At 40.7% G+C, this 12,500-nt stretch overlaps 1 protein-coding gene across 1 annotated transcript in view; it reads right to left on the bottom strand.

The window, feature by feature from the left end:
* The window catches only part of plcb1l (phospholipase C beta 1-like), a gene marked incomplete at both ends in the record, with an annotated part of 147,655 nt that overhangs the window by 128,681 nt on the left and 6,474 nt on the right, over positions 1–12,500 (bottom strand). The gene's annotated exons all lie outside the window — the stretch shown is intronic.

The following is a 12,500-nucleotide window of genomic DNA, read 5'->3' as shown; positions in this document are numbered from 1 at the left end:
AATACTACTTAAGAAAGGAAAGCAAGATAATTCTGTTCTTGGAAATTTCAGACCAATATCAAAACTTTAATTTCTAAAATCCTCTTTTCAGACAACTTACTGATTTTCTTAGCAAAAATATTTTATTTGAGAAGTTTCAATCAGGTTTTCGTTCTAACCACAGTACTGAGACTGCATTAGTAAAGGTTGTACACAATCTCAGACTTATCATAGATGCTGGTGGTGTATCAGTTCTTGTCTTGTTAGATTTGAGTGCTGCTTTTGATACAGTAGATCACAGTATTCTATTACATCATTTAGAAAACTGTGTTGGTCTCTCAGGACTTGTATTAGAGTGGTTTAAATCTTATCTAGCTCGTAGGCATTTCTCTGTTGTCCTGGGAGACTCTGTTTCTGATAATGTTGACATCACATGTGGGGTCCCTCAGGGGTCTATTCTTGGTCCCTTGCTCTTCTCCCTGTACATGATCGCATTAGGTGGAATCATCAGAAAACATGGTGTAAGTTTTCATAGTTATGCTGATGATACTCAGCTGTATATATCAGTATTGCCTGATAATTCACATGCACTCAGCTCGCTGAAGAACTGTCTCTGAGACATAAAACTTTGGATGTCCCAAAGTTTTCTAGAACTAAATCAGGACAAAACTGAGATTATTGTAATTGGACCAAAACCACAAAAAGACAAATTGTCGAATACCATGGGAACTTTGGTTTTAAACTGCAAACATGAAGCTAAGAATCTAGATATGATTATAAGATTCTGACTTAAGCTTTGAGCCTCACATCAAATCTATCACTAAAAGTTAGACATTTTCTCCAGCAAGCTGATGCAGAAGTGTTAATGCATGCTTTTGTTATTACCCATTTGGACTATTGTAACAGTCTCCTTTCTGGTCTTCCGAAGAAAGCTATTGGCCAGCTGCAATTAGTCCAAAATGCAGCAGCGAGAGTTTTAATCACAACAAGCAGAAGAGCTCATATAACTCCTATTTTAGAGACTCTACACTGGCTTCCTGTTAAGTTCAGAATAGATTTCAAGATCCTTCTGCTTGTTTATAAAGCTCTCACTGGCACAGCACCAGAATATCTGAAAGACCTTTTACTAGCATATCAGCCCAATACAGCTCTCAGGTCTTCTGACGCTGGTTTTCTCTGTGTACCACATGTACAAACGAAGAGATTTGGTGAGGCTGCATTCTCATTTTATGCACCCAAATTGTGGAATGCACTGCCAGTTTACATTAGGGATGCAACCTCAACAAATATGTTCAAGTCAAGACTAAAAACCCATCTTTTTAATATTGCCTTTAAATGACTAAATCATTAAATTATGATTATATAATGATTGGAGCACTTTGAGCTGCAACATTTGCATGAAAAGCGCTATAAAAATAAAGTTATTATTATTATATGTATACTTGTCTCAATACACACATAAACACACATGCGTACAGACATACACACACACACACACACACACACACATCTCTCTGGACTCATAAACGTCCTCTTACACTGTGGTATAGAGAAAGAGAGCATAGTTATTTCTCCCCTAATGGACTCTTGTACTGACCACGCTTTGTATCAATTTGAGTTATTGAGTGTGTGGCAGGACTGCGCTATGGGACATAGTTGGAAAAGCATGCGCGCGCACACACACACACACACACACACACACACAAGCTCATCTCTGAGAATCATCGCTTCCTGACACTGACACAGGAGATGATGATGAATGGAGGCCAGAGAGACTCTCAATTCTCTCAGAGGAGAATCACACTCAATTCTCATCACAGACCTCTCTCTCTCTCTCACGCTCTTGCAATCATTCTCTCTCTCTCTCTCACACACACACACACACACACACATACACGCTCCAGACTAGTGCGACACAGGTCCAAACACAGGCGTATTGGCAATTTGTGTGGGTGGTAACGGATGAAATGACCACCGAGCTGGTGCTCTGTCTCGTCTGAGCTCAGGTGGGCGAAGTAGCGTCATAGAGGTGTGTTCATCACAATGAGCAGGCCGGGTGTGTAGACAAGGTGCGTAGACAAGTTCTGGCCTTGAAAACACAACTGAATTTACAGACACTCCCCCTAGCGCCCAGGCCACTTAGCTAAGACTATTTCTTACACTGTTCAAATAGAGCCCAATGGCTACTTGCTTGATTACGTATTCTCTCTCTCTATCTCTCTCTCTCTCTCTCTCTCTCTCTCTCTTCTATCTCTCTCTCTATCTATCTAATGTGTAAGGTGTAAATCTGGGCCTGTAACTGCTCTCTCGATTTACTGCTGCGGCAGGGCACAAGTGATGACCTCCTTTATTACCTGGAGGTAGAAGCACACTCAGCTGTCTGTGTGTGTGTGTGTGTGTGTGTGTGTGTGTGTGTGTGTGTGTGTGTGTGTGTGTGTGTGTGTGTGTGTGTGTGTGTGTGTGTGTGTGTGTGTGTGTGTGTGTGTGTGTGTGTGTGTGTGTGTGTGTGTGTGTGTGTGTGTGTGTGTGTGTGTGTGTGTGTGTGTGTGTGTGTGTGTGTGTGTGTGTGTGTGTGTGTGTGTGTGTGTGTGTGTGTGTGTGTGTGTGTGTGTGTGTGTGTGTGTGTGTGTGTGTGTGTGTGTGTGTGTGTGTGTGTGTGTGTGTGTGTGTGTGTGTGTGTGTGTGTGTGTGTGTGTGTGTGTGTGTGTGTGTGTGTGTGTGTGTGTGTGTGTGTGTGTGTGTGTGTGTGTGTGTGTGTGTGTGTGTGTGTGTGTGTGTGTGTGTGTGTGTGTGTGTGTGTGTGTGTGTGTGTGTGTGTGTGTGTGTGTGTGTGTGTGTGTGTGTGTGTGTGTGTGTGTGTGTGTGTGTGTGTGTGTGTGTGTGTGTGTGTGTGTGTGTGTGTGTGTGTGTGTGTGTGTGTGTGTGTGTGTGTGTGTGTGTGTGTGTGTGTGTGTGTGTGTGTGTGTGTGTGTGTGTGTGTGTGTGTGTGTGTGTGTGTGTGTGTGTGTGTGTGTGTGTGTGTGTGTGTGTGTGTGTGTGTGTGTGTGTGTGTGTGTGTGTGTGTGTGTGTGTGTGTGTGTGTGTGTGTGTGTGTGTGTGTGTGTGTGTGTGTGTGTGTGTGTGTGTGTGTGTGTGTGTGTGTGTGTGTGTGTGTGTGTGTGTGTGTGTGTGTGTGTGTGTGTGTGTGTGTGTGTGTGTGTGTGTGTGTGTGTGTGTGTGTGTGTGTGTGTGTGTGTGTGTGTGTGTGTGTGTGTGTGTGTGTGTGTGTGTGTGTGTGTGTGTGTGTGTGTGTGTGTGTGTGTGTGTGTGTGTGTGTGTGTGTGTGTGTGTGTGTGTGTGTGTGTGTGTGTGTGTGTGTGTGTGTGTGTGTGTGTGTGTGTGTACGTGCATGCCGGTCAGCACTCCTGCCTGTACCCAGGTCTGGTGGTAGTGAAATACCTCCATTCACCCAAACATAAAATCAATGGTACTGCCACTGCCACGCAGACCATTAATTAGATCTCTGACTGCCTCTGCTGACACACACACACACACACACACACACACACACACACACACACACACACACACACACAGGGGCACACACACACACACACACACACACACACACACATCCTGGTCGGTTTTCAGGGATTTCCCCTTTCCTGTTTGACTGGTTTGACTGGAGGAAAAGGGCCATTTTTAGAAAGAAGTGATACCAACTGTACTCAAATCAAGCTCAAATCCGACGAGTCCCCTAGACTCAGTACGCTGTAGTAGGGAGAAGGCCAGGGGAGGCTGGTGGAGGTAGAAATAATAGGGCTCATTGTAATGCATGGAACAGAATGAGGAATGGTATCAGACACCTCCACCAGGATGATACACGGTTACACCTACCACTTCCACGAGCCATTATAGAAAGAGTTGTGATTGTGTTACCCTGAGTGTAAAGTGATCTATGTATTTCAATACATCATAACATCATATTTTAGTTTCAGCAGACAGATCAGCTCCTGCCTCGCATGTGGAATTGGGCAAGGGGTGAAATGGGAAAAAGTTTGCTTTTCTTTCATAAAATAAATCTTAATACAGTGACTGGAGAGTGAACAAACAAGAAAAAACTCATCTTGAGGGAGAGGTTTGGGCCAGCGCTGTTACTTTGTTGTTCTCACATCACTTGAGCTATCAGCACTCTCCGAACACACACACACACACACACACACACACACACACACACACACACACATACACACCCTCCGGCTCCCCCTCCCTCCCTCCCTCCCTCCCTCCCTCCCTCCCTCCCTCCCTCCCTCCCCACTCACTCACTCACTCTCTGAGCAACAGCTTGCCTCAGTGTCTCTAAAACCCCTTTCGCACAGACGAGCCTTCCCAGTGGATTCCATGGAATTTACCTGATACGGTGTATCGCACAGTCAGCAGGGAGAGAGCCCGCAGCGCAGAGTGCATAAAAACTGCCCCAGACCCCGAATATCGCTACTACTAAATATAATTCCACAACTGATACTACTTCATTTCCAATCATAGTTAACTATCTTACTTACTTAGCTAGATTACTTATCAAATGTACATGTGTGATATGTTTACGCAGTGCGCATCAGTGGCACTTCCAGTCACTGCCTCGCTTCAACTGTGCTTTTGGACTAGTATAGTATGTTTATATCAACGGTAATCAAGTGCTTTAGTTGGCGAGCGAACTTGGTGATGGTAAGCATAATACGAGTTGACTTGCTGTTAAATTAATGTGAAAAATATTATGATAAATACATATAAAACGGAGGTATGATCACTATTGCGTATGTAATTTACACACACCCAACTGTGCCTGAGCAGGGCAACACTCATTCTTAACCTCTCCTTCCTTCTAATACATTATTTGTTTCCTGGTATAACAGAAAACTGACCTCAACAGCGAAATGGAATTGAGTGACTGAGTGATTGTTGGCCTGTGGTGTGTCGAGTGCAGTGTTTCCCCTAGGTTTGCTGCCTTGGGGGGGTGGCATGGACCGTGGCATGGACACCCCCCCCCCCCCCCCCCCAGGGGGTAAGACCCTGCCTCATACCAGCGTCATGTCCAGGGGGTGTACTAACTTGTACATTAAGCCGCCTCACGCTACGGAAACAGGAGATAGGCTCCTGCCCTATGGGCCGTTAGGCTCGAGAACCATCGGTTCTCAAGGCTACTTACTTATGTGGTCTTGACTACCCGTCCACTTTCTCACCTGGTTCTTGCTCTCTCTCTCTCTGGTGTGCCGACACCATCCTGCTCTCTCTCCTTCTCTCCCTCTCTATCCTCCTCTCTCCCTCTTTTGCTGTCAACCAAAAGGCAAACATAACAACCAGAGTATTTATAATCTAATAAGAGGTATAAATTGATCCATATCAATTCATAACATAATTATAATTGAATATTGGATTGCTGTGGGCAATGCAGTCAGATAATGTCATTTTGACTTTACTCTCTCACCTGAAAAAAAGCGTATGTCCAACTATAAAAACAGACATTTCCAATGCTTCAATCCACTGTCCATGTACTGTAAATATGCCATAATGGTATTACCACGAAGCCCAATTCTAGCAGAATAAGAAAGATAGTATATCTACTTTAAGTAAAAGAATAAAGTGCATCCAGTTAGCTCTTTAGCTGGCATGTGTGCTAGTGACTAGCTCATCTAATCACCTCTGAGCTAGTTAGCTTGCTAGTTCTTTGACACTATTTTACACACCATGGAACTATAATCAGACACTTTCTAGTCACAATAATAACGACCAATTTGAACCAACTTGCTCTGTTAGAACACTCAGCAATTATATTTGATAACGTTTCAACTTGCTTACTTTCTGCAGACATCTCACCCGGCAAAAACTCTCTCGCGTCGCGCGCACACTCACGCACGATCTTGTACGCGAGTGTGTCCAGCGCGAAGCGAAGTGTGGAGAGATAGGTCTGGCTATGTGAAGTGTGGAGATAGGTCTGGCTAAGCGAAGTGTGGAGATAGGTTTGGCTATGTGAAGTGTGGAGATAGGTCTGGCTAAGCGAAGTGTGGAGAGATAGGTTTGGCTATGCGAGACTACTGGCGGACTAACGTTACCAACGAGCCCATGGGCTTGCCACTCGCCAGATTCGGGTTGGGTGCGTTTAAAAAAGCGGATATTTTAGCCTGCTTGTCTATGTTTGACGCTTGTCTACGTCCGTAATAATTCCTCTTTCTTGGGGGGGCAGGGGGTTCCGCCCCAAGGCAATGGTAGGGGAAACACTGGAGTGATACAGCAACTCTGATAAGCATCCATACAACACGGTGGAGCGTCCCCTTCCATGTGACATGGTATGGTCAATTGGTCCGCAATTGGTCCGTTTTAATGTTCAGACTTTTCTTTCGAAAAATGTAAATACATTTCAGTGTTGTTGACACACTCGCTAGTCAACTAACACAGCTTGTTTTGTGAACCTGCTAACAATGTAAAGTAGTGTTATAGTTAACTAGGGGGATAGGAACTAGTGGGGATTACTCACAGAATCCATTGCGTTGCAGTGTTTTGGCTTGACTAGTGAGCTTCTGTTGTGATTTTCAACAACGTTGAAATGTTACCAAACCTACCCACTGTGACAATGTGTTTCCATTTCCACTCAAATAGCCTAGCAGACGCACGTCAAACCGCACGTCTCGGGTTGAAGTGGAAGGTTATCAAACACTAATCCTAACCCTAACCCATCTCGCTTAATTTGAAAGCGAAATGGCTCCTAAAAAAGTGCAAACTACAACGCACGATGAAGATTTAGACGAGATCAAAAAATCGTTGAACTTCATGTCTCAAGAGATCAGCACAGTAGTAAAGCAACAATCCACTCTACTTGAGCTAATGGGAGAGGTGCGTCAGCTAAAAACCATAATCAAACAACAAGACGAGAGGATTGAAGTTCTTGAACGAAGAGTGGATGACATGGAACAGTACTCACGTTTAGGAGACTTGATTATCAGCGGATTAAAAACATCCCGACGATCCTATGCCGCGGCCGCGGCCAACAACAAACAGGATGAGGATTCCCCACCAAGCGAACTGAACTCGCTGGAAAACCAGGTCATACAATTCTTCGAAAGCAAAGACATGGACCTCCAAAGCAACAACATCGTGGCTTGCCACCCTCTCCCCCGAAGAAACATCAAAGATGAGCCGAGAATCATAATTCGGTTTGGTAACAGGAAACACAAAATCGAACTCCTGAAGCAGGCCAGAAAGCTGAGGGGCACGGGTGTTTACCTGAACGAGCACCTCACCAGAAAAAATGCCGACATCGCAAGAAATGCACGAATCATGAAAAAACAAAACAAGATCCAAGCAACATGGACAAGGAACTGTAAAGTATGGATTAGGTTGAACGGAGCACATGAAGAGGCTAAAGCGCTGATGGTGAGAGATCTAAAAGACCTGGACCAATACAGATGACTCAACATATGGATTACAGTAAGATGACCAACATGCAAATGGACAAACATAGACCTGCTGGACTTCAAGTGGTCTACTGTGAAGTAATTGTTTACCAGCGAACGACTGAGCCTGCCAATGAAGATAACCTGTTTCTGGTTGGAATTAGGCCTACTGGCCCCTACTCTACAGAGTACAACATCCAGGTAGACAATCAACTAACTAATGTATTCTTAATTTTTTCTACTTCTACCAATTATTTTCAACGCAAACAACTAACTGCACTTGATGTCTACCAGTGACTTACATCTCACAAATGATGGGGGGACTGTCCCCTCGGCAATAGATTCTCTAGTGTTCAATCTTTTTGAGTTAAATACCGACAGTGGCATCTATGACCAATTTTTCAAATTTGAGATGGAATACTTGAACAGACAATGACATTGAGAACAACATCGACCCAGAGAACCACTTCTACAACAATAATAACTGCAACTGTGAATACTACACAGAGGAACAATTCAAAAGTAATATAATAATGGATGGTAACTTATCAATAATACACTTCAACAGTAGAAGTCTTTATAGAAACTTTACGAAAACTAAGGACTATTTGAGACAGTTCACCAAGTTCAGCATCATTGCTGTATCGGAGACATGGCTCAGTAAAGAGAAAGAAGCCGATGTGGAACTTGAGGACTATGAACTATTTACCACCAACAGAACAAACAAGAAGGGAGGAGGAGTTGCCTTGTATGTAAATAATGACTTTGACTGTAAAATAGTAAAAAAATATGTCAATAACAATAGAAAACATCATGGATTGTGTCACTGTAGAAATAAATATGGAGAAATCTAAGAGCATACTAATAAGCTGTGTATATAGAACTCCAGGATCCTGTCTTGACACATTCAAAGATATGATGATTGATATGTATGATAAACTAAATGACAGAAAGATGGTCTTTGTATGAGGGGACTTAAATATAGATTTGTTGAACCCAAATGAACACAAACAAATTAGAGACTTCATGGACACAGGGCACAGTATAAGTCTATTTCCTACAATCTTAAAACCAACTAGAATAACAAGTAACAGTGCTACTTTAATAGATAACATTTTTACCAATGAAATTGGGAGTAAAATAGTAAGTGGAATGCTATTAAATGACATAAGTGACCACCTTCCTGTTTTTGCAACCATACAGAACTGTACCAAGATTAAAACTCATAGAAATTCCGAAACTCAGAAAGCTGGCATAGGGTCATTTCAAACAATAATCCAAACAAAGCTTATGATGAATTTCTCTCCACATTTTTCACCTTGTATGATGTACACTGTCCACTACAAAAACAGAGAAAACACAAATATGAAGACAAGCCCTGGATTACGAGAGGACTAGAAAATGCATGCAAAAAGAAAAATATACTATATAAACAGTTCTTAAAGGACAGATCAAAGGTAGCAGAAAATAAATACAAAACTTACAGAAATAAATTAACTAGTATAATGAGATACAATAAAAAGGAATATTATAATAAACTATTGGAACAACACAGAAGTAATACACAAGGTACATGGAAAGTGCTAAACAGCATAAATAAAAAGGGTACAAAAAAATCTGACTATCCAAATTACTTTAATAAAGATAAACTAAACATAACTAAACCAAAAGAGATTGTCGATGAGTTTAATGATTACTTTGTCAATGTTGGCTATAACTTAGCAAATGAAATTGTGGACCCAATAACGAAGGACGGTGTAGACGAAGATATTATTGATATAAACACCAACACCATATGTCTGAAGAAAATTGAAGAGAAGGAGCTGATTGATGTGGCAACCAAATTTAAGAATAAAAAATCTACAGATTGTAATGACATAGATATGAGACTAGTAAAAAATATTATAGAATATATTGCAAAGCCACTGACTCATATCTGTAATCAATCATTTCAAACCGGCATATTTCCCAACCAAATGAAAATAGCAAAGGTCATTCCTATCTACAAAAATGGAAACAAGCACAGTTTTCCAACTATAGACCAATTTCTCTCCTTCCTCAGTTTTCAAAAATATTAGAAAAACTTTTTGTAGTAAGACTGGACGATTTTATAGAAAAACAAAACCTACTGAGTGACCATCAATTTGGATTTAGAGCAAATCGATCCACTACAATGGCAGTGATGGAATTGATTCAAAAAATATCCACAAAAATTGAAAGTAAAGATTATACTGTAGGGATATTCATAGATCTAAAGAAGGCATTTGATACTATTGATCATAGATCAATAATGCCCGCATCCTTTTCAGAACTGTTGACAGACTAACAAATCCCCCAACACCCATTGCTCAGGAATTTCACTCAACTAGTAAATGCAATGAGCTTGCATCCTTTTTTAACAATAAAATAGAAACCATTAGACAATGCATTAGGTCTTCTGTGTCAGGCATGAAAAACATGTCCCCATTAACAACCCCAAATAGGGCGGACATAACAACCATGTCACAATTTAACACCATTGATTACAAGACCCTAGATAAAATCATGTCACGTCTTAAACCATCCACCTGTGCCCTTGATGTCCTGCCAACAAGCTTTTTTTAAAACATATTTAGCTGCATGGCAGGCTAACTATTAACACCTCCCTTTCATCAGGAATCTTCCCTGAAGCCCTGAAAACTGCAGTTATTAAGCCTCTACTAAAAAAGAACGGCCTAGACCCATTTGTACTAAACAACTACAGACCCATATCAAACCTTCCCTGTACAGGAAACATTATTGAAATGGTTGCCTACGAACAACTTAGCAATTATTTGACCCTAAATGATCTCTTTGATGACTTTCAATCAGGCTTTCGCCCCCTACATAGCACTGAAACGGCCCTTATTAAGGTCCTTAATGACATTCGCGTAAACACAGACTCCGGAAAAATCTCAGTTTTGGTACTACTAGATCTTAGTGCTGCCTTTGACACTGTAGACCATGACATTCTAATAGATAGACTAAAAACCTACCTACAGGACAGAAGCTACTATGTCTCCATTGGCAACTTTGTATCTGACCAAATTAAAATGACATGTGGGGTTCCCCAAGGGTCAATCCTTGGCCCCCTTCTATTCAATCTCTACATGCTTCCATTGGGACACATCATAAAAAAGAACAAAATTACCTACCACAACTATGCGGATGACACTCAAATCTACATAGCCCTCTCACCGAACGACTATAGTCCCATTGACAATCTCTGTAATTGCATTGAGCAAATAAACGCCTGGATGACACAAAACTTCCTCCAACTAAACAAGGACAAAAGAGAGATAATTGTATTCGGTGCACCTGACAAAAGATAGAAAGTCAGTGCAAAACTTGATTCTCTCTCTCTTCACAGTAAAAAACAGGTCAGAAATCTTGGTGTAATTCTAGACTCCGATCTAAACTTCAACAGCCACATAAACTCAATAACTAAATCAGCCTACTATCACCTGAAAAACATAACAAGAATGAGAGGTTTCATGTCCAAGCAAGACCTTGAAACACTCATCCATGCATTTGTTTCGAGTAGACTTGATTATTGTAATGGTCTACTAACAGGCCTATCTAAAGGAGCTGTTCGTAAATTGCAGCTCATCCAAAACGCCGCTGCTAGGGTCCTAACAAAAACAAAGACATTTGAACACATTACACCAATCCTGAGATCCCTGCACTGGCTACCAGTCTCTCAGAGAATTGAATTCAAAATCCTCCTAATTACATACAAATCACAAAATGGTCTTGGACCAAAATACATATCAGATCTCCTCCCACCCTATATTCCTGCAAGGTCCCTAAGGTCAGCTGAGACAAATCAGCTAATAATTCCAAGAGTAAAAACAAAACACGGTGCAGCAGCTTTCAGTCACGCTGCTGCATGCTCCTGGAACAAACTCCCTGAAGAAATCAAACAGGCCCAAACCCTTCAAATATTTAAATCTAAGCTAAAAACCTTCATGTTTTGCACCAGTTATGAATAAACACAAACACTTCTATCAATGTCTTTTTTCCATTAACTATTGTCTTTTTAAATGTTTTATCTATTTACTTCTTATTTTCATTGTATTTTTTTCATTGTAATTTTATTTTCTTATGCTCCTCTTGCTGTATTTTTAAATAATGCATGTAAAGCACTTTGAATTGCCCCTGTTGTATGAAATGTGCTATACAAATAAACTTGCCTTGCCTAGATTATTAATAAGAAAACTTGATAGATATGTCATTAGAGGGATAGCAAATTTATGGATTAGAAACTATCTTGATAATAGACACCAGTATGTACAAATAAACAATGATAAATCTGAACTGCTAAGGGTCACATGTGGGGTCCCACAAGGTTCAGTGCTGGGTCCAAAGCTGTTTATTTTGTACATCAATGATATTTGCAATGTGTCCAGGTTGTTAAATTTTGTTTTGTTTGCAGACGATACAAATGTATTTTGTTCTGGCAAAGATTTGGAGCAGCTTCTGGATACAGTGGAAACTGAACTAAAAACTATAAAACGATGGTTTGACACAAACAAGTTGTCATTGAACTTAGAAAAAACTAAACTTATGATATTTGGAAATCGAAAAATTAATAGTCAAGTACATATCAAGATAGATAATGTTGAAATTGAAAGAGTTTATGAAAACACATTTTGGGAGTTGTTATAGACCACAAACTATGTTGGAAAACACACATAAACTACTTAAAGACTAAAATATCAAAGTCTATTGCAATACTGCATAAAACAAAAGACATACTTAATCCAAATTCATTACACATATTGTACCGTTCTCTAATAGTTCCATACATAACTTACTGTGTGGAAGTGTGGGGAAACACATACAAAACAATCACAAATCCAATTTATTTACTACAGAAAAGAGCTATACGAATTATAAACAGAGCTGCCTATCAAGAACCAACTAACAAATTATTTATAAACACCTATGATCTCAAATTTAAAGAATTGGTGGACTTCAAAATGGCACAAGTAATGTATAAAGTAAAAAATAAGATGCTTCCAGACTGTATCCAGAGACTATTTCAAGTTAGACAGAGTAATTACGAACTCAGAG

This window comes from Nansenia antarctica (assembly GCF_963989245.1).
Source record: "Nansenia antarctica genome assembly, chromosome: 1".
NCBI classification, from domain to species: Eukaryota; Metazoa; Chordata; class Actinopteri; order Argentiniformes; family Microstomatidae; genus Nansenia; species Nansenia antarctica.
The sequence above is the reverse complement of the archived record's forward strand: the minus strand, read 5'-3'. Positions and strand labels throughout refer to the sequence as shown.